Source organism: Sorex fumeus, unplaced genomic scaffold, assembly GCF_029834395.1.
Source record: "Sorex fumeus unplaced genomic scaffold, SorFum_2.1 ptg000029l, whole genome shotgun sequence".
Taxonomy (NCBI): Eukaryota; Metazoa; Chordata; class Mammalia; order Eulipotyphla; family Soricidae; genus Sorex; species Sorex fumeus.
In genome coordinates, this window is record NW_026606086.1 from 9,055,360 (window position 1) to 9,078,826 (window position 23,467).

The following is a 23,467-nucleotide window of genomic DNA, read 5'->3' on the forward strand; positions in this document are numbered from 1 at the left end:
TAATTGTTGTTATAATAATAGAGTTGAACTGGGCTGCCCCACACAAACTTTCAGCCACAGATTTCTAAAACTAGCATGTTGTCAGTCAGTACTGTGACAGGGGTGGCCCAAACAGGCAGCAGCAATGTCAAGTGTCCTAAAGTTCAGAGTCTGTGGACAAGTAAGTGTGAGAGAGCCAGGAAGCTTGAGGAGCTTGTGTTCCTGTTGTGCATCTATTTATGTTGTTTCAGCATCACGTGGGACACAGGTATGGGTCTACACACTCTCCTTTGACTTGTTCCAGCCTAATTTTTTTGCTGAGAAGCATGTTTACAACTGCCCTCTGGCCCTGGCATACTTAGCAGGCTCAGTGAGTTGAATTTGAGAATAACCTTTGATATCCCCATTTCAACATCTGTGAAATTCAGATTCTGGGGTTGTCTCAGGACCTTGAATGTTCTGAGCAGCTTGTAAAAGAGATTTGGTATGAGGCATGGGTTGTGGATAGGCAACTGGGGGATTTATCACCAAGTGTGAAAGATTTGCATGGAAAACTCAAGGTGTTTATGAAATTATGGTTACCTATTTAACAACATTAAGGAGGTAATTTAGGATTCCTGATGTTCTATGTGCTAGCCTCATGCTGCTTCCCATAAATATTGTCCCTTGAGTTCCATATTGGACTCTTGCTGGTCATCTCTCAAGTCTACCACTGGCCTCTCGATGGCCTGTCACTGGTGGTCTGTAGTCTATAACTGGGACCTATGTCTTGGGACCCGAGGTCCAGTGTGTTTCTCTGTGCTCTTGACCTTTTCTTGGCTCTTTGACCATGGCCCATGAATAAAGGTGAAAATCATGTTGTCCTGCAGTCTGCTTGGGTCCAAGTGTGGGGTCAAGGAGAGCTGCTAGCTGGGTTCTTCCTTTTATGACTTCCTATTTCCCATCCCCAGTCACCCTATTATCTATTCTGACGAGATACTTTATTTGCAAAATTTAAAATTACCAATTAAATTAACGGGACTACTTGCTGCCCTTCTCTTTATTCCTACCTAACACATCCATCATCATTCCATCAATTACCACTTTTTACTTGACCAAACACCGGACATTGCATTAAAGGAAGTATTTGAAGAACTACAATGTAGACAGTCACATTCCTGCATTTGGGTTTATTAGAAAGCAAGCAGTGTTTCCCTCTCATATCACACATACTATACCTAGGCTACTCTTTGCTCCTGGGATGAATTCAAGGTGCTAGCAACAATCAGTAGACTGAAGTATTTATTAACAGTGCTTTCTGAAACTGCTCTAAGCCCTGCTGATTTCTCGAGATAGAAATCTATCTTCCTCCTGGGAATCAGTTAATAACTTGAATAAGTGGAAAAGGATTTCCTCATGAGGAAATCCTTTTGATTGATATTGTTTAGCATGGTGGCCAACACTCTCTTTTCAAAGCGAGTTTATTAATAACTCTTGGAACTAGTATACTGTGGAAAATACTACCCTGTGTTCTTTTCTGTGGAAATGTTTGGAAAAGCCCCAAAAATATACTGTTGGTTTGCCATTTTGTCTTCTATGTTCATTTTTAACCTCTGATTGAGCTGGTGCCAGCTGATCTAACAAACTTTTCATCTAGAGGCTACCTGGGCCATTTGACAAAGACTCATCAATATAACATAACCAGGGCTTCAGGACCATTTTCACAAATGTGAAAAGCAATCAGGGTATAGACTGTAAAAAGAACCACAGAGCTGGAAGAAACCTTAGAGATGACCTACTTTAACTTCTTTATCTTAAAGATGGAAACTGAGGCCTAAGATCTGTTGGATCACCTCTCCAAGAAACTTTAGTCAGTGCCAACCCAGACCTGGAAGCTAAAAGTACTTTCTTAGGGAAGATTTACTAAATATACAATATGTTTCTTTGTATTTTTTAGGATAAGTTTGGATCCAGTAGGAGCAAAATTTTGAATTCCTTAGAAGAAGTTGCCATTGATGTTGTACAATTTTAGGAAATTTCATACTGACTTTCCTACTCCAAGGCTGTTTCCTCATCTATCAATGGGAATAACATACTATATTAGTTGCCTCTGGAGTATTTGCAAGGGTCAAATATTTGGACGATTGGTTTGTTTTCTCTATGCAGGTAGGTGAGTCAGTTCTTAGAAACATGACCCAGAGCTCCGTAGTCAGTTGATAGGTCTAAGATGTTACTGGACTCATCGATGCAATAAGTTGTTTGACCCAGTTATTCTTTTTTTCTACCATTTTGTAAATGACAAAATGAATAGTTGAGGACAAAACCTCAAGGCACATTTCTGAAGATTTTAGGAGATAAAACATAAGCTACATCTTATGTTTCCCCACTGTGCTTTGTTCTCATAGATTGAAGGAGCTAATGTTTCTCTTGGCTAATTCTGGGTGTAGAGAATCTAGCTTGGCAGTTCTTTCATCAGTGCTAGTATTTCCCTGTGTGAGAGTACACAGAGAGGGCTTGAGAGATAGTACAAGAGTGAGGTGCTTGCCTTGGACATAGTGACCCCTCATTTGATCCCCCTGAACACAGAGCCAGGAGTAGCTCCTGAACACTGCTAAGCATGGCACAATCCTTCACCCCCACTCCACTTCCATAAAGGAAAAAAATAACAGAGGGGCTATACACAGTATGTCTAAGTATTCAAGAGTTGTATATAAAGCTGAACAATTTTTGTTTTTAATCTGGGACTGTGTTATCAATTAACTAATGTTTAGTTCTATTTTTGTCAGCAGTCAACTTTAAAAATATTTTATTATAGTTTAGATAACATGATTATAATGATGTTAAGGTTTTTGGTGATCATGTGTAAAGATATTGCATCACCACTAAAGTGATCTTTAAAATTTTTTAATTTATTAATTTATTTATTTTTCTGGTTTTGGGTCATATTAAGTGATTCTCAGGTGTGACTCCTGACTTTACATAGGAATTACTCTTCTCAGTGCTCAGGATAGCATAGGGAATGCCAGGAATCAAGCCCGGGTCAGACACGTGCAACACAAGCACATTCTTTGCTGTACTATCTTTTTGGCCTCTTCTATTTTTTCCATTATTGTAATTTAGGTCAGGTATTTACAACAGTGTTGAAATTTATAGTTTCTCTGTATATAGTTAATCACACTTTAACACCAGGAGAGTGCTCAAGACTCTCCACTAATGTTTTTGTGCTACTTCCAATCTACCTCATCTCCCCCTCTTCCCTTTCTTAACTTGGTATTCTCAGTTCTGTAATTCAGAGTTAGTTATCATTCATCCTTGTTTTGTCTCTCTCCATGCTGCAAATGAGTAAAACAACTCAGTGTTTGTTCTTCTCCCTTTGGCTTATTTCACTTAACATGATGTCTTCTGGGCTGGAGCGATAGCACAGCAGTAGGGCGTTTGCCTTGCAAGTGGCCAACATGGCCAACCCAAGTTCGATTCCTCTGCCCCTCTCGGAGAGCCCGCCAAGCTACCGAGAGTATCTCGCCCACACGGCAGAGCCTGGCAAGCTACCTGTGATGTATTCGATATGCCAAACACAGTAACAACAAGTCTCATGATGGAGACGTTAGTGGGCCCGCTCGAGCAAATCGATGAACAACGGGAGGACCGTGATATACCGTGATATTGTAAATTTGATCATGATGGAAGCCTGAAAATAATGATGTCTTCCATTTGCAACTAGTAGCATGATTTTGCTTTCTTCTTGTGGCTACATAATATTTCGTTGTGTATGTGTATGTGTATTTATATATCTAATTAATATATATACATATATATGGGCTGGAGCGATAGCACAGCGGGTAGGGCGTTCGCCTTACACGCGGCCAACATGGCCGACCCGAGTTCGATTCCTCCGCCCCTCTCGGAGAGCCCGGCAAGCTACCGAGAGTATTTGATATGCCAGACACAGTAACAACAAAGTCTCCAATGGAGATGTTACTGGGCCCGCTCGAGCAAATCGACGATCAACGGGAGGGCCTTTTAATCATAACTTCTTTAGTCATTTGTCTGTCATGGACATTTGGGTGGTCCCCACCTTCTGGATTTTGTACTAAGTGGTGTCATGGACATAAGGCACATAAGATATATATCTCGTCAGATTAATGGTATGTGTGTGTGTGTGTGTGTGTGTGTGTGTGTGTGTGTGTGTGTGTGTTGGGAAGTAGATGCCAAGAAATGGAATTGCTGGGTCATAAGAGAATTCTACATTGTATGACTGAAACCCAATCAGGAACAACTTTGTAACTGTGTATCTCATGGTGAGTCAATAAAAAAAAAATAATAAGGAAGTTCTATTCTTTCGTTTTTGAGAAAGCTCCATACTGTTTCCCGTAGAAGCTGAACTAGAATGAAACCTTATCATTGACAGTACTGTAAATTATGGTACCTAAAATAAAAGAGAATTTATTCAAATAAGTACAATTGAATAATTGATCTTACTGGCAATTGTAATAGAACTAGGTAAAATTTATTACACATCTCTATTATGGATTACTATCACTCTATTTCAAAGAATAAACTTAATCAACATGAATTTTTTATTAACGAAGTTGCTGTGTGGGTGTCAGTGGGTATCGAAGGGAGAAACTATCTAATCCATTCCCCCTTTAATATCTTACTATCTCCCACTCCCAGCCACTTCATTATCTATTTGATATAGGGGTGGGTGAAACAGGACCAATTCAAATTAATGAGATTACCTGGAACACTCTCCTGCCTTCTACTTCCACACTAAACACTCCCGTCTTTTCTTGCTGTTTACAGTCTAGCAGCTCTGTCTATGTAAGCATCACAGCTACAAATGTGCTATAGTGCTACAGTGCTAGGGTCAGCGTGTGAATCCCAGCAAACACACATGTCAGCTGTAGAACTCAAGTGTCTGATCACAAGAGACAAGTCATGGGTCTCAAATAATGGTGCAGATAAAGGAATACTGAGATGGGAGTAGGGAAAACAGTCTTTAAGAAAACATATCAGAATGAATTGTTGTTTTAGAGGGCACTAAGAAGGCAGGGAATAGAAGTTTTAGTTCACGCTGCTCTTATGATACTGTGAAGATGCCTGTCAGCCCATGGCCCTTCCCTTCTGATTCTGAGTGGGCTGAGGCCCTCAAATCTAGGTGGGAATAGAACTATGTCAACACAAAGTTGGCTTAGAGATCGAGGCCTGCACCTGTGACCTTAATGGGAACTCCAGTTCTGCCGTTCTGCCTGGGACACAGCCGTGGAAGTAACAGCCGTGAAGCCCAGGGTGGAATCAGGGAACTTTTTTTTATTAATTTATTTTAGTGAAGCAAGAGTTGTTTTTGTTGAAACTTTAGAAAGATGTGAGGAAAGAGAGGAGGAGAAGCACATGTTCCAGAGAGTACACAGGCTTCACTAGAGTGGAGAAAGGCAGGCAAAGGAACACTGAGACAAACAAGTGGAAAGCATTAAAGTGGGACACGGGCTTGAAGGGCCAGCCTTGAATCAAGGAGCCTTTTTTAAGTTTACTTGATCCTCATTCCCTTCCAGAGGAGGAGCGTAGGGAGAGATAAGTACCCAGAAGACCTGACTCTACACTAAACTTTCCTTGCTCAAGTCTCAGTCAGTCTCAAGCCAGCCATGTGCGCCCACGGGCACAGAACCTTCACCCCATCCTCCTGAAGTGTCAGTCATCTCTCCCCTCGAGGGCAACGCTGGGCACACTGTTCTTGCTTCCCTGAAGGGACAATGTGTGGGCAGAAAATGACTATTTTAGGGGTCAACAGTGGAACATGAGAAGAAAAAGTGCTGTGTCTCCCCCAGCTGTCATGTGACTCATGTTCCCTTTCAGAACATTCCAGAACAGGTGGGGCCTGGAAGCTGTATTTTCAAATACACTCTCAAGTTTTCATCAAGGCAGAGCAGGATGACGTGCACTCCCTGTTGCTCGTGGGAGGGTGTGTGTGGGGAAGCAGATGTCACTTGCAGTTCAAGCATTTGCAGAGAACTGTTTTTGAAAAGAAGCCCAGGATTCCCTCCCCAGGCCACCCTTACTCCCACCCCCACACTGCAGGCCTGTTTTTAAGGGAAGAAAGTAAGTTATATCTATTGTTGGTTGCAATTGCCCTGTTGAATGAAGGGGTCTCCTTTATGAGGCTGTCATTCAGGGTAAGCAAAGCCTGGCTTGAAGGTGGGGTTCTTGACAGGGAACTCAGTTAGGTGTGCATGGGCAGAGATTCATGTTTTTCACTGGTGTCTTCGCTTTGCTCTTCATTTAGCAAAATTTGTTCCAGATAATTTCCTCATGCTCCAGGTGACTTTTCTTTCATTAAACTTATTAATACCAGCGTTCCTTCAAGTATAGCTTATAGGTAGACGGCAGGAGAAAAGCATATGAATTAAAGTAATTAACAGTGAAATGTGAATCTTAGCACTCTGGGATCACCTTGCATACATTTGTATTTTACAATAAAACACTAGTTTGCACGTTTGAATTTCTCAGTGGTTTGAGATTCAGGGAAAAGTCTGACGCCATGTGCTTGAGAATCAGGGATAGAATTGTTCCCAGCAGACAATAGAGTCTTTTGTGAGATTGTAGAATGAGTAAGGACCAGGCACAAATTCAGCAAGGTCAAGAAGGATAAACACAAAGAATGACCATTAATTGGCATAGAATGGGGCCTTTGGTAAACTTAAGAGAAGATGGAGCTACAGTGGGTGGCAGTGATCACAGAGGATAATGTAATAGCAGGGATTTAATTTAGCCAGTAGCTTTGGGGGGTACTTGTCATTTCCTAAGTCCTGAGTTGGACGTAACAAAACACAGAGGACAAGAATACACTCATTTGCAAGAACAGGACCCCCATGTTTGGGAAGCCTTGTAGAACAAAACTTTTTGACTCTGCAGTCCAAGATATACTTTGTTTTGTTTTTGTTGTTTTAGGGTCATACCCAATGATGCACAGGGGTTATTCCTGGCTCTGCACTCAGGAATTACTCCTGACGGTGCTTGGGGGACCATATGGGATGCTGGGAATCGAACCCGGGTTGGCTGCATGCAAGGCAAATGCCCTACCCGCTGTGCTATTGCTCCAGCCCCTGCAGTTTGAGATATATTTTGAGTTTTCTAAGCAAATGCCTAGTTTTGAACGAAGGAAGATGCTCACCTCAGGAGCTACACATACTGCAACTTAATGGTTCGTCTGGGGTTGACACCCTTATCCGTATGGACATATATGAGTGAAGAAATAACCTTCACACATTTCTCCTTGCAGATACATTGTTGTTCCATCCAGCTCCAAAACATTATGCTTCGTGCCATTTTTGAATCCTGTATATACTTCCAAGCTAGCTCAGACTCTCAGATCCCGCTTTCTCTGGGTGGGTTTCTCTGAGTACAAGGATTCTTCCCTTCCAAACTCTGAGTATCTATTATATTGGTGATCACAGTGACACAGACCGCAGCAATAATAGTAATGTCCTACATTCTGGGCGAAGAGCTTTTCAAAGTGCTGGCACACAATTATAGTTGCTTATCACAGGATTGTTTAAAAGACAGCAAGGGATTAATATTCTTCCTACTTCAAAACAAAACAAAAACCAACAAGATAACTGAGGTCCAGAAAGAGAGCGGTGTCTCCGAACACCAGGGTTTAATGTAATGAACATTTTATGTTCATTTTGATTTAAGCCACAATTTCAGATTGTTATCTTGCATTATTTTCAAATTATTTCCTGTTGCTAGTATTGGTGCTCTAATAATATACTTTTCTTCAGACAGGAAAACTCTGATGTATTTTGGTATTTCCTCAGAACTCAGAATTACATTCTGTGCACAACTTTGGCTTAGAAAAGTATATTAATAAGACAGAGGTTCACAGATCTAATATATTCTTGCACATTGTGTGCGTATGCACCTCTGAGCTGACTAGAAGGCTCCAAGAGGGCCTGTGATCTCATTTGACCCTACTGAAGGTGTTGGAACAATCTGAGGTGTAGCTTCCTGTGAGACAGTGGCTACCAGATTTATCTAAAAGGACTTCAGTGTCGGTACAAAAATGGGAAAGAATGAGTACCACCCTTTGCTACGTGTGTGCCACTTATTGTGCTCCTGCAATAATAAGTTTCATTTGGAAACAAGGGCCTACTTGCACCTGTTTTAAGCTCCTTGCCTTGCTTATGCTTCGTACCTCTCTTAGGCTCCTTGCCTCTCTTATACTCCTTGCCTCTCTCTTTTATGCTCCTTGTCTATGGAAGTACTCTATGCAGTGTCCTGATGGTGGTTACAAACCACTATCCATTTGTACGAACCATCAAATGCATGACACGAAGACAGAACTCTAATGAAAGCTGTTGGATATGTGAGATTATGGTGTGTTGATGCAGCTTCACCAGTGGTAGTGGATGTAGCACTCTGATGAGGAATGTTGCTGATGGAAGGTTATGAACATATGGGGGCAGGAAATATAGGGATCACTCTGCCTTCCTTTTAATTTTACTGTGAATCTAAAACTGCTGTACTAAAGAGTCACGTTAAATAATTTTTTTTAAGGAGTTTAAAATAAAAGCTCCTTGCCCCTCTAATGCTCCTCACCTCTCTTTTTTTTCTTTTTTGGGCCACACCCAGCGATGCACAGGGGTTACTCCTGGCTCATGCACTCAGGAATTACTCCTGGTGGTGCTCGGGGGACCATATGGGATGCTGGGAATCGAACCCCGGTCGGCCACGTGCAAGGCAAACATTCTACCCACTGTGCAATCGCTCCAGCCCCACCTCTCTGTTTTAAGGTCCTTGTCTCTCCCATCACTAGTGGCATTGCATCTATCTCAGGTTCAGTGAAGAGAGGGTCAGCTCTAGACTCAAGCATTGAGAGAGTTACAGCCCTGCCAAGGAGCACGTGCAGGAGAGTCAGTGGTTGTGCTGGTGACTTTGACTAGTGGAGAGAGAAACCCGGGAAGCATAGGCCGGCATCCTCTCTCAAGATTGGTGGAGGAGTGAGGTCTATGAGTTACTGCACTGGCTTAGTGCTTAATCCCGAGCAGGAGAAAAGGGGAGAACAGTCACTACAAGTTCCAAACCTCATTCCCCAACGACTCCTCCAAACCAGCCACTGTCAAGCCACTGTTGCTGGGATTGGGGTTCACTTTAGGGGTGGCTAACGCCATGATCAGAAGTGATGAATGAATCCGTTGATTAATGGCACTATTGACTTGTTGCCATATAGATTTATTTTCCACAGTTAAGGTGTAATGATCTCAAAATAAAATGACCACATAAGTACTTGCTTAAATCTACATTTTTAAACATAATGGAATATTGTAATAGGAAATTATAATTTCAATTGTTGGAGTGCACACTATTGATCATTGTATAAAAATTCAATTGAACAAATGTTAGCACAGCGGGTAGGGCGTTCGCCTCACAAGCGGCCAACATGGCCGACCCAAGTTCGATTCCTCCGCCCCTCTCGGAGAGCCCGGCAAGCTACCGAGAGTATTCGATATGCCAGACACAGTAACAACAAAGTCTCCAATGGAGACGTTACTGGGCCCGCTCGAGCAAATCGACGATCAACGGGAGGGCCTTTTTAATTCAAATATAAGAGCATGACAGAAAAATTTATAAGGTAAAAAATCATATAGAGCATAAATCTATATGTATTTATGTATATTCACAAATAATGTGTATATCAGTGTCTTGCTCCTGGTTTCTGAATGTGTGTGCATCGGAACATGCCTCCTGGTTTCTGAATCACTCTCGTGGATAACTTTTAATAAGCACATATTACCTATTTCATTTCTAAATCAAATGTTATAGGGAAATTGACTGTCTTGAGAGGGAAATCAATAAAGCTATGACAATATTACAAACTAAAACTAATATGATAGCAAGGGAAATAATATTTCTTTTGGTAGGAGTTATTTCCTCTTCCAGAATTCTGATTCTCTGGTTATAAAAATATTCTACATTTGGCCATGAAATTTAAAAAAATAGCTTCAAACTGTGAAAAATAAAAAAAATTATTGTATATTAAAAAATTATTGTATATTTATTAAGGTATATTGACGCAGAATATCCTGTTCCCACACCAGGCTGTCTTCACTGGGGCCAGTTGAGGGGCGTGGCTTGAGTTTCCCTCCTCGCCCCAAACAGAACACTGGCAGCTGAAAACCTCCAACACCGAGCTACAGTCATGCTCAAGGTCACTCTCCACATGCTCGGACAAGCCTCACACATGAAGGAACCAGCAGAGGAACCCAGGTATGCAGGACCCAGGGCTGAGATCTCCAAGCCTGCTTGGATCGGGACTGGGCCTCCTCTACCCAGATCCCCCATTTTCCAGAAGTTTGGCAGTCATACCCACAAACTTCCCCCAGCGCCATGTAATCTCATCAATGGCCAAGATCCAGAGACTATAAAACAAAGCTCTGGGAAGTAAATATGGCTGTGCGACCTATCAGTCTAGCCCACTGATGTACCTAAGGCAGCACACATGTGTTTGGTTTTAACATACTTGCTTGTATTCTCTTAAATACATTCTCTCTTTCTCTCAAAGAGCCCAGCAAGCTACCGAGAGTATTACACCTGCATGGCAGAGCCTGGCAAGCTCCCCGTGGCGTATTTGAAATGCCAAAAAAAAAAAACAATAACGGGTCTCATTCCCCTGACCCTGGAAGAGCCTCCAATACGGCACTATTGGGTAGGATGAGTAAGGAGAGGCTGCTAAAATCTCAGGACTGGGATGAATGGAGACGTTACTGGTGCCTGCTCAAGCAAATCGATGAACAACGGGATGACAGCAATACAGTGATACAGTGATTAAAACTGGAGAGATAGTATACCCAACAAGGCACTTGCCTTGCATGTGACTGACCTGGGTTTGATCCTCAGCACCCCATATGGTCAACTGAGCCCCATCATAAGTGATCCCTGAATACAGAGCCAGGAGTAATCCTTGAGCAACACCAAGAGTTACCCATTTCTGCAAAAGTATAAAATGAAGGGTTGTGAAAACAGTTGAATGAATTAAGAGTATCTGTGTTACAGGTAGGAGACCTGATTTCAACCCCCCCAGTAGCATATATTACCCCAAATACCAGCAGAAGCAACCTAAAGCCCTGAGTCAGGAGCATGATCTGAGAACCACTGAGCATGGCTTAAAAACAAACTAAAAGGACAAAAAAGGAGGAAGCTTGGAATGCTAGTCGAATGCATGCTTTGCATGTGGGAAGCCCAGATTTGATCCCTGTCAAGGAAAGGTCTCCTGAGCGCTTTGCAGAGCAATCCCAACACTGAGTCCTAGAGCACTGCTCGAAAAGAGTGCAAGATAACATTTAATCAGAGATTAACTTAACTCAGAGCAAAGTGGCAAAAACAGTGCATAGCTACTGGGTCTTAGTTGGAGTTCAAGTCAGGATTGCAGTAAAATGCTCATTTTATGCCAGTAACTATTCCAGTTTAAATATATTCAACCCTGCTAACAATCCAACAAGATAATTTTTATTAAACTCACTTTACCAATGACAAAACTGTGACACAGATTTATTAAGTAATTTGCCTAAGGACACACACAGCCGGTATGTAACAAAGCTGAGGATATAAAGCAGTCAGTTTCAAATTCTGTGATTATTTGGGGGAGGATGTTGGGATTTTTTTGTTTTGTTTTGTTTTGTTTTGTTTAGGCCACATCCAGAAGTGCTCAGGGTTTATTTCTAGCTCTGTGCTCAGGGATCACTCCTAGTGGTACTCAGGAGACCATATGTGGTGTTAGAGATTGAACCCTGGTCAGCTGCATTCAAGCCAAGCACCTTCCTCTTTGAACTATGTCTCTGGCTCCGGAATATGAACTTTTTAGTAAAATACATTCATGCATACCATTGATGTTTTTGCAGAATTAGCTCATTCAGAAATATCACATCTCCCATAATATAATGGACAGACGTGTAATGGCTAACCTATGTGAAACCTCAGACTGTTCATTCTGAGGAGCTCCTGGTGCATAATTGCTCTAATTTGTGCCATGAAGTTATGGTCCACTACACCAGACATATTCAACTACATCAAATGTAGTTGAATTCAACCAGCAACCCTGGGTCAACTTCACCTGAGATCTGTGTGAGCAAATTGGTGTTGGATTCCAGGGAGACAGAGAAAACAGCCAAGAGGAGTCTGAATCAGCCATGAAGAGCTGAGGAGGCAGATAGGAACTGTGGGGTTGGAGGGAAGAAACAAAGGCAAAGGCTATAAGCAATTTAGCCACAAACTCCACTACTGCTGAGGATTGCCCCAGAGTCCAGGGTGACAGACAGTGTCTTGAAATAGCATGAGTGACACCTTCACGGCGATGGCAGTGCAATAACAGGGGTGACAGAGTCCATGTAGGCTTCCCGTGTCCTCACGACACACTCCCATTCGTGGTGTTTTGTTTCTTTGAAAGAGCCTGACTAACCCAGGGCCTTGGCCTCTCCTTTGCTTTGTTCTTCTCCTCCCTCTCCATTGCCAAACCAGCCAATGCCATCCTCGGACCCTCCCTTTCCTCACCCACCTCTTCCTTTGGTTGTTGGTCCAACCCTACTCACGGGCTGCACTCAGTGTCCTGGCAGGGCCTGCTTATAAACCTCAAACACGATCTTCTGATTTGTTTGAAAATCATTCTGGACAGATGACTGGATAAAGAGACTGTGCTACACACACAATGGAGCCCTCCTCGGCTATGAGAAAAGACAAAGTCACGCAACTTGCTGCTATGTTGATGGATCTGGTGGGGGTCATGTTGGGTGAAATGAGTCAGAAAGAGAGGGACAGAAAGAAAATGCTGTCTCTCATATGTGGGATAGAAAGGAACATAGTAGGAGAACAGCAGACACTCAAAGGCAACAGAAAGTGGGAACTGGTCTTCAGTAGGAAGTTTCCCAGAGTGTGACTGTGGGGCTGGAGTGAGCGTGGGACAGTGGTGGAGTAAAGTGACACTCTCTTGGAGTGTGTGGTGCTGGAATGTGTCACACATGGAAATCTACCATTAACAGGACTGTAAACAGTATTGTTAATCATGGTGCCTAAAGTTACAATTAAATAATTTTCTGATGAAGAATTTCAATGTGGTCTTGGTCCATTTGTTTAAGTAGAGCTGTAAATAAACTCCTTTGGTTATTATGCTATTATTGTGAATTTAAATAAAGAATGATAATTTCCAAATAGATTTTTAACAAATGGGAATGTAGGATTGAAATTTGTTTTAAAAAATTATCATGATTGATAAGCAAATTTCTGTTCCTGGGTCTGCTTTATTTTGTTGAGGTATCCTTTATCTGCCATGCTTGCTAGTAAAGTAAGTAAAGTAAAGGCCCTCCCGTTGATCATCGATTTGCTCGAGCGGGCCCAGTAACGTCTCCATTGGATACTTTGTTGTTACTGTGTCTGGCATATGAATACTCTCGGTAGCTTGCCGGGCTCTCCGAGAGGGGCGGAGGAATCGAACTCGGGTCGGCCATGTTGGCTGCATGCAAGGCAAACGCCCTACCCGCTGTGCTATCACTGCTAGTAAAACCCAAAATCACATTTTCCAAAATGGGAAAGAATAGACCAATATATTGTTCAAACCTAAATTAATACTATTTTTTAAAGGAAGAAAACATATTTAAAGTGCTTTTAAATGCTTATTTAACTAAACTGCCTCATTAAAAATGCTGTTTGAGTTTATTTTACTTTCTATTTTATTTTTGGGCCACAGCTGACAGTGGGGCCTTTGGGGTTATTCCCAGTTTTGAGCTTCAGGTTTTCTCCCAGTGACGTGTAGAAGAGTAGGCAATGCTGGGAATTGAGACTGAGACTTTGGGGCATCACTAAGTGTTGTCCCTAGACAAAAGAAAATCATAAATGGATCACTCTAAAGGTCTCCATCCTAATAGTCTTCACACAGTGTAGGCTGAGGAGGAGGAGGAGGAAAAGAGATGGGAAAAATATTCAAGTAAGCATTTGCAGTTAAACCTCATTGTTCAAGTATCAAGTATAAGTAAAAGTAAGTAAAGGCCTTCCCGTTGATCATCAATTTGCTCGAGCGGGCTCACTAACGTCTCCATTGGAGACTTTGTTGTTACTGTGTTTGGCATATCGAATACGTCACGGGGAGCTTGCCAGGCCCTGCCGTGCGGGCGAGATACTCTGGGTAGCTTGCTGGGCTCTCTGAGAGGGGAGGAGGAATCGAACTCGGGTCGACCATGTTGGTTGCGTGCAAGGCAAACGCCCTACCGCTGTGCTATTGCTCCAGCCCAGTGGTAGCACAGCGGGTAGGGTGTTTGCCTTGCACGCAGCCAAGATGGCCAATACAGGTTCGATTCCCAGCATCCCATATGGTCTCCCGAGCACCGCCAGGAGTGATTCCTGAGTCCATGAGCCAGGAGTAACCCCTAAGCATCGCCGGGTGTGACCCAAAAAGCAAAAAAAAAAAAAAAAGCAATATTTTAGTTGGTTTTGTTTGGACTACAAATTAGATCAACTATTATTGTTTCGCCTCATGGCAGAGCCTGGCAAGCTCCCCATGGCGTATTTGATATGCCAAAAACAGTTACAAAAACGGGCCTCATTCCCCTGACCCTGAAAGAGCCTCCAATATGGCCATGTTGGGAAAGACGAGGAAGGAGAGGCTGCTAAAATCTAAGGACTAGGACGAATGGAGACGTTACTGGCACCCGCTTGAGTAAATCGATGAACAATGGAATGACAGTGATACAGTGATTATTGTTTATTCTAACAATACGCAACACCTCTTCCTTACCAGCCCAGAGATCTTCCCCTCCCACACTAGTTCCCATTTTTCCTCTAGTAGATATAGCAGTAGATGAGTCATGGAAGTGGACCCTACCCGTGGCCTGTCCACATTCCTGCAACACCCTCCATTCCCAGAATCTGCCGCTCTCAGCACACGGGCCTCTGCCTGCTGTGTCTGCTGCAGTGGTCCTCGGGTCCCATCAGGTGAAAGCAGGCAGAGAAGGGGCACTGGATCCCACTACCAGGACTTAAAGGGACCTGGGAGGTGGCGCCCCCCCTCTCTCAGAGCAGGAAACTGGAGCCATGTTCAGCACTGGCTCCAGGCCTCTCATTGGTGAGGCGCCTATCTATGGCGCATCTTCTCAGGGCAGATTTAGTGGAATATTCATGTTTATCTGAAAACATTATTATTATTATTGTTACTTTGCTTTTTAGGTAACACCCGTCAATGCACAGGGGTCACTCCTGGCTCTGCACTCAGGAATTACTCCTGGCAGTGCTCGGGGGACCATATGGGATGCTGGGAATCGAACCTGGGTCAGCCTCGTGCAAGGCAAACGCCCTACCCGCTGTGCTATCACTCCAGCCTCCTTGTCTGAAAACATTTTTTAAAATGTTATTTATTTTGTATTGACCTACCATGGTACTGATATTACAATACAATGGTATTGATATTATTGTTTTATGTTGGCTTTATTTCCAACCAATATTCTTGGGAAATGGTTTTATTCTAGGTTATTCATTGTTTTCTCTCAAATATTGAAAGAATGACCCCACTGTCATTTGTCATTCTAATCCCCGATCCTTTGTAGCTAATCTGCCTTTTCTTTCTGAGAAAAAAAACTTTTGTCTCTGATATTCTGCAGATTTCACTAGGATATAATTGAATTTATATTTAAAGAAATGTATCTTTTGTAAATAAATCATATTTTACATTTTATATGATTATAAATTAACAGTGATATACAGTTAATGACGATAAATCACTGTCACTGTCACTGTCCTCCCACTGTTCATCCATCTGTTCGAGCGGGTCCAATAAAATTATGAGTCTTGTTACTGTGTTTGGCATATCAAATACATCACGGGGAGCTTGCCAGGCATTGTCGTGTGGGTGAGATACTCTCAGTAGCTTGCTGGGCTCTCCGAGAGGGGCGGAGGAATTGAAGGTGGAGGAATCGAATTGGGTTGGCTGTGTTCAAGGCAAATGCCCTACCCAATAAATGTATACCAAGTTTATAAATATATAAATTATAAGTATATTATATTCTATAGTGAAAATTTACTGATTACAGGTATCTGTGGATTCTCATTTTTTATCTTTCTGGGATTTCTCAGTAATATTCTCTAAGCATTTCTTCTCTCGACATCTCTCTGATCGTTCCCTATGAAGCTCTCTATCTATACTAAATTTTTTTTCCTTTTACTATGCCTTATGTATGTGTATATGTATATATGTGTATATATATACATATATATGTAAAAATCTTTATTTGGTAACTCTAGTAAAACTTTGGGAAGCTCTAACTTTGTTTTGCTGATGCTCACAGTGCCTTTTCTTTGAATTGATTTTGATGGTAAATTCATGTTTGATCTTCATTTGTACGAATTAAATCAAGGCCTAAATATTGTGGTTGCTCTATTTTAGGGAAACTTATATTTTCACATAAACAGGGCATCCTATGTTGGGATTTCTTGGTTTCTTCCTGGGTTCTTCAATAAATCTAGTGATTTCACTTCCTGATGTACTGATGACCCAAGACTTTTGCTCTGTTAAGGTTGAATTTTATCTCCACTATGAACCCCATTTATATGTTTATATTCCCATTCTCAGGACTTCAGGACACAGTTGCGAGACTCTTATAGAAGAGGTCTTCTTTTATTTTTTTTTAATTTTTAAAAAATTTTTTTATTAGTGAAACACCATGAGGTACAGTTATAGACTTACAAATTTTGTGCTTGGGTTTCAGTTATACAATGATCAAGTACCCATCCCTCCAGCAGTGCCCATCCTCCACCACCACGGGTCCCAGCATCCCCCCACCCCCCATTCCCCCCGTCCCACCCTGCCTCTGTGGCAGGGTATTCCTCCTTGTTCTCTCTCTCTTCTTTTGGGTACTGTGTTTTGCAAGAGAGGCATTGAGTGGCAATCATGCTTGGTCTATAGACTACTTTTAGCATGCTTCTCCCACCCTGGGAGGGTCCTCACAACACCCTTTATTTGGTGCTCAAAGAGGTCTTCTTTTAAATTTTGCTTGGCACCCACATCCAGCTATGTGCAGGGTTATACCCTAGAACTAAAGGTCACTCCTGGTGCATGGACTTCAGGCCTCTGAACCACATCCTGGGCCCAAGATATAACATTTTTGAAGAAGGTCATAAAGCAAGAATGAGGTTGTTAGACTAGAACCCTCGAGCAGGACTGGTGTCCTTATAAGAGGAAGAGACATAAGAAGGGGTGAGCTTTTTAGATTTGAAGGATAAACACAGGATGATATCCCTTATATGTGATATTTAGAATAAATGGATGAGGGAGTACAATGCTTTTAAGGGGAGATACCCAGACCAACTTTGGCCTCAGAGTATCGGGAGGAAAAGTTCAAACATAGAATGGAGGAGGGAGGAAAAAAGACAGATGAGAAGCAACGGGGGCTGACCTGGGTTGACCTGGAGGTTATCTCCTGACCTGGAGATTAAGGTCCAAAGATGGTGTTGAGAAATGATAGTTAACTTTTCCATCATTTCAATATGACTTTGTGGTTTTGATATTTAGATATCAAAATGATATTTAGATCTCTGGAGACTTCTTGGGATGGGGGATGGGCTGAATCCCCTCCTTATTGGAAGGCCCAGTGGTCCACCCACACCCAACATCTGCTGGCATATAAATACATGGGCCAACTGATTATAAATATCAACTTTGTAGCACTGTAGCACTGTTGTCCTGTTGTTCATCGAGTTGCTCGAGTGGGCACCAGTAATGTCTCCATTGTGAGACTTGTTATTATTGTTTTTGGCATATCAAATATGCCAGGAGGAGCTTGCCAACTTTGTAAATATCAAAACCACAGAGTCAACAATACTGAAATCAAGAGACCCAAATTTTAACGACGGGATTTAGAAAGGAGCTTGTCCAAGAGGACAGGCTTGAGAAGGGAAGAGGGAAGGAAACAGGGAACAGGGTGGAGGAATTTTGACACTGATGGTGAGAACAGTGCTGCTTTATTGTATCTCTAAAACTCTGCTATGAATAACTTTGTAAATCGTGGTGTTTTAATTTAAAATATTAAATTTTATAAAAGGGGTTGAGCAGAGGAATGCCTATCTATAGTGAGTGGGACAGACACAGAGGAACCCAATTCTGCCGCCACCTTTATTTTGGAATTCTAGTCTCCAGAAAAGTAGGAAAAGAAATCTGTGGTATTCTGTTAAGGTGGCAGTGACAAACTAATACAGACGCCACAGAATGGTTTTAGGGTATCTGCCCTTTCCTGGGCAATTGTTTTCCACTGATTTCAGCTCACGTCTGGAGTTGGGAAATGCAAAGACTAAAACACTGAGTCATGAGAGACTCATGCTCCACGGCTTAGCTACATCCCTGATCTCCTCATCTCTCAGTATAAGGGATTTCCTTCACTGCTTATGCGCTTAATATGCAAAGAAAATAATCTGTCTAGTTGCAGCTCTAGTTGTTCCACTGGGAATATAGTCAGGGTATCTCATTTGCTATGCTGCCGAACATGCCTCGAATTCTGTTGTTTCTTGATACCAATCTAATTCTTCTTTCCTCTCATATATTCTCAGCGTTAATTTTTTCTGGCAATCTTTCTTTTCCATAAACTCCTATTTCTCAAATGTACATTTCTGGTAGCCATTTAGGTTACCATAGAATTAGTCACCATTTCCTTAAAAATAGAGGCCAAAGAGAGAACTGCGCTGACTCAGGTTGAGCTGACTCAGGTAGGCCTGATCTTTGGGTCTAGATCTTTGGAGCCTTCTCGGCATGGGGGTGGGCTGAGTTCTCACCCTGTTGGAAGTTCCAGTGGTCCACCCACACCCAGCTTCTGCTGGCATATAAATACATGGCCCAGCTGATTCATCTAAATTCCACAGTCCCTGGAACATGAAGTTGCATATGTGTCCGCATGACATCTCTGAATTTCACAGTACTCACAGCCCTCCTGGGACTGAAGCAAAGATGGGAAAGTTACATAGAAGCCTAAAAAGTTCAATGAATAAAAGCAATCACACAGAGGGCTAGATTATTACGTAGCAGTTTAGTAAATACTTAGTGACTTCAGTAACACCATCATGAGATGTTTGCTGTAACAAGCAATATATAGTAAATCATTTTGTGCCTGCTAAAAGGGCAGGATTGAGGTGGGGGAGAGTGGTGGGACACTGGGAAAGTGGTGGAGGGAAGGTGACACTAGTGCTGGTATTGGTGTTAGAACAGTGAATTCCTGCAATGATTGCATTTTGAACAGCTATGTAAATCATAGTGTTTAAATAGATTTTCAAATATTAAAAAAATGGCCATGTTGGACATGAAGGGTATTATGCTGGATGAATTGAGTCAGAAGGAGAGGGACAGACACAGAATGATTGCACTCAATTGTGGGGTACAAAGACACATAGTTTGAGACTAATACCCAAGGACAGTAGAAACAAGGGCCAGGAGGATTGGTCCACAGCTGGAAGACTGCCACAAGTGCAGTGGGAAAAGTCAGTTGGGTTAGAGAAGGGGCTACTATGACAACTCTAGTTATAAATGATCACGCTGGACAAGAACTGAGTGCTGGAAGTAGGTAAAGGAACAAATATAATAACCTCTCAGTACCTATATTGCAAAACATAATGCCAAGAAGGAGGAATAGAAAGAAGAAAAGTGCCCGCCATAGAGGCAGGTTTGGAGAGAATGGGAGAGGGTGATGGGAGGGAAACTGGGGGCATTGGTGGTGGAGAATGTACACTGGTGGAGGAATGGGTGTTAGAACATTGTAGAACTAAAATCTAACTATGAACAACTTTGTAACCGTGTATCTCCTGGTGATTAAATTTAAAAAGAGAGAGAGAGAGAGAGAGAGAGAGAGAGAGAGAGAGAGAGAGAGAGAGAGAGAGAGAGAAAGAGAGAGAGAGAGACTGGAGTGATCAGGGACTGGAGTGATAGCACAGCGGGAAGGGCGTTTGTCTTGCATGCAGCCAATCTAGGTTCAATTCCCAGAATTCCTTGAATGCAGAGCCAGGAGTAACCCCTGTCCCAGAGAGGCAAAAAGGTATAGTCGAAGTGACATCTGCAATTGTTTGTTCATTGCAGCACTCTTTACAATAGCCAGAATCTGGAAAAAACCTGAGTGCCCGAGAACAGATGACTGGTTAAAGAAACTTTGGTACATTTACAGAATGGAGTACTATGTAGAGGAAAAGAGGAATATACTTTGTATGTTAGAAAAGAGGAAATCATGAAATTTACATACAAGTGGTACTACATGGAAAGTATCATGTTAAGTGAAATGACTCAGAAAGAAAGGGAGACATAGAAAGATTGCATTCATATCGGGAACATAAAGTAACAAAATAGGAGACTAACACCCAAGAATGGCCGAGATTAGTACCAGGAATTTTACTACATGGCTTGGAGGCCAACCACACATGCTAGGGGAAAAGGGAGCTAAGATAGAGAAGGGAACACCAAATGAAGGTATTGGGAGGATCCTCCCAGGATGGGAGAAGCATGCTGAAAATCGACTATAGGCCGAACATGATTGCCATTCAATGCCTCTTTTGCAAACCACAACACCCTATAATAGAGAGAGAACAAAAGAGAATGCCCTGCCACAGAGGCAGGGTGGGGTGGGGGGAATGGGGGGTGGGAGGGATACTGGGATTCGTGGTGGTGGGAAATGGGCACTGGTGGAGGGATGGGTATTTGATCATTGTATAATTGAAACCCAAGCACAAAAATATGTAAGTCTACAACTGTACCTCATGATGTCTCACTAATAAAAAAAAATTTAAAAAAAAAGAGAGAGAGATCAAACTTTCTTCACATAAGACCTTCCTAGACATAATAGGCATTGATTTAATATTTATTAAATGAGTGAATACAAATAAAAAAACAAAGAATCATTTATATGAACTATAAATACCACATTTAACAGACTCCACATAGGATTTATTGTGGCAATCAGAAGTGACCTAATTATATTTTAACAATAAAAAGATCTCCTGTGACTCTTCCTTCACAGAGAGCATTTGAAAAACTAATGGAAGTATCTTTCTTTGCTCTGCAGAAACATACCTGAAAGAAATGAAGATTGAAGTGGGTCATATTAGTGACCCCAAGTTATTTGGCAAGTTCTGTTCTGCCCAAGAAACAAAAACATTAAGAGCCAAATTTATCTCACACTGCCTCACAACAGACAGTCACATTTGGTGACTCATGGATATTTTTGGCAACTAGTTTCCCATCAGCATGCCACTTCATATTGTGGGAGAAATAAATAGACTAAAAGATAAAAAGGCTTTAATAATTACGAGTCGCATGAACAGAATTACTTTAGGATTGAACTTCTGTTTATTTGTTTATAGTTTGGGGGCATTCTCCAAGCTTGCTCATGGCTCTTGGCTGAGTACACAGATAATGTCTCAACCCTAGTACTATCTTCTCTTCTGCATGTTTCATTTTAAGGACACAATGGAGAAGTTGAAAAACAAGAATGGAAGTTGAAAATGTTGAGAAACAAGAATGAAAGTAGATATGCAAAAGTGCCATGGTTGAGGGGAAGTGGGGACCTTTTGGAGGTGACCCAGGTTTAGAAGTGATCTTCCCTTCTGAGGGGTCTTTGAGAGGTTCCAAAGAGGCATTTGTAATATGGGCCAAACCTATTACCCCATCCTAGACTGCACCTAGGGTGTTGCACATTGATGATACATGAGAAGTCAGTGCTCAATTTACCACAACTCAAGAGATGCTAGGGTCAAGCTTATTCTTAGACCAGTACAAATCCTCAAAACTTGGACTCAATTAAATTTATATATATATTTTTTCGTGAATTCCATTTCCAAAAGTGGAGTATTTGCTTGTATTAAAGGGTCACACTGGTCACAATCAAAATTTTGATGATGGTCATTCCCAGACTTAGGAATCACTTCTGGCAGTGCTTGGGGTATATGGAGTGCTGGGAATTAAGCTACAGGTTCCCACATTTAAAGAGTGAATTCAGTCCTTTGAATCATCCTCATGATTCTCATGTGTTTCTTTTTCGTTTTTGTTTTTGTTTTTTAAATTTATTTATTGAATCACTGTGGGAAAAGTTACAGAGCTTTCAGGTTTAGGTCTCAGTCATGTAAATATCAAACACATTTCCCTTTACCAATACTTATTTTTTACCACGAACCCCAATAGAACCCCACCTCCCACCCCTCCCAATTCCTGTGAGGCAGATGAGTTCTAGTTAACACTCTATCTACTTTGACTAGATTCATTGTTTTGATAAAAGATGCACCATTATTATTTAGAGTTTACGACCCCCCCCCCCCATCAGACATGTTGAAAAAGCGTTGTGAAATGATTTGCTTTCTACAGCTGGGTTTAAGAATTAAATGATGTCGCGCGCCGCGCGGTTTTGGATTTCTGCTATTTTACTTATTAACCCTGGCAGTATTTCTACTAAAAGTCAGATAATTAAGAGATTGGTTTCTGTGCTCTGGAGTCATGGCCGTGCCGGAGAGCCGCTCGTGGGGGGCAACTGGTGGCCTTGGTAGGGCGTGAAGGACGGGCCGGAACACCCCCCTTCCCATGAGGTTTTTGTCGCCCCCGACCCCCGGCTCAAACCCGCTGTCCACAAGGCTCCCGTGCGGCCGCCATCTTTCTTTCCAGAGAGGAGAGGGCGAGTGGGTCAACACCTTTTCCCCTCTGGGCGGGCATGATGGCGCGGTTTAATGCATAGTCCGTTCGCTTTTCTGCTCCAAGCTGCTGGTTTTCTGCATTGTGTTTCTTTTTTGAAATAAATGTATTAGCTGCTAATTTTGCTTTCTTTTCTTTTAGGGGAAGCAATGATTTTCCTCCAATGGATCACACTTTTTTCTCTCAGGACTTGAGTGACTGGTAACTTACAGTGATATGTAAGCTCAATACATATGTATCTCTATCTTTTGCTAATAAAGCTGTAAATCAGTATCTTTTCTCTCTTTTGGTGAGGAAAAAAAAATTCCACGATAACCTAATTTCCAAAGAGTGTTTCTGAAAGGCACACTTCAGCTGTTGTCTTCATTTCACAGACCTCATGATCAATTTCCTGTTGACTTGGTTTGCCTCACGCATGTGCCATTAGCTCTGATGACTAACACACACATGCCCCACCTTATGAATAGAACCTAAATAGCCTACCTGCAATTCTCGTTCTTTGGTAATAGACTCACATCTGTTTCTCTTCCTGCTCTAGTTAAGACAGGTGTTACCAAGAAAATTTTCTCTCTCCTTCCCCATAGCAGAGGGGTGGAGCTTGCTGGCCAGTCCTGTACTGCCTTTCTGTGTCAGAAATAGAAGAAAGACAATATTCAAAGTGTTTACGGGGAAGAGTATAAAGGAGCATTTACCTAGCACAGCTTTTAGAACCCAATTCTCCAAGGTGTGTAAGTCCGCACATTTCTACTTATAAGGCAAATGAGTCTAAGTGTGGAATCTCCTCTTTCTCGTCTCCTAATACACCCCAGAGAGTACTGGAACCTTTGTGTA

The 23,467-nt window shown here is 42.0% G+C and overlaps 1 long non-coding RNA gene across 1 annotated transcript; it reads left to right on the forward strand.

The window, feature by feature from the left end:
* The first annotated feature begins 142 nt into the window (after positions 1-142).
* LOC130024694 (uncharacterized) lies at positions 143-22,895 on the forward strand. The gene is made up of 3 exons (XR_008792604.1): positions 143-247; positions 10,053-10,221; positions 22,778-22,895. It is a non-coding gene; the product is annotated as an uncharacterized LOC130024694 (long non-coding RNA).
* The last annotated feature ends 572 nt before the right edge of the window (positions 22,896-23,467 follow it).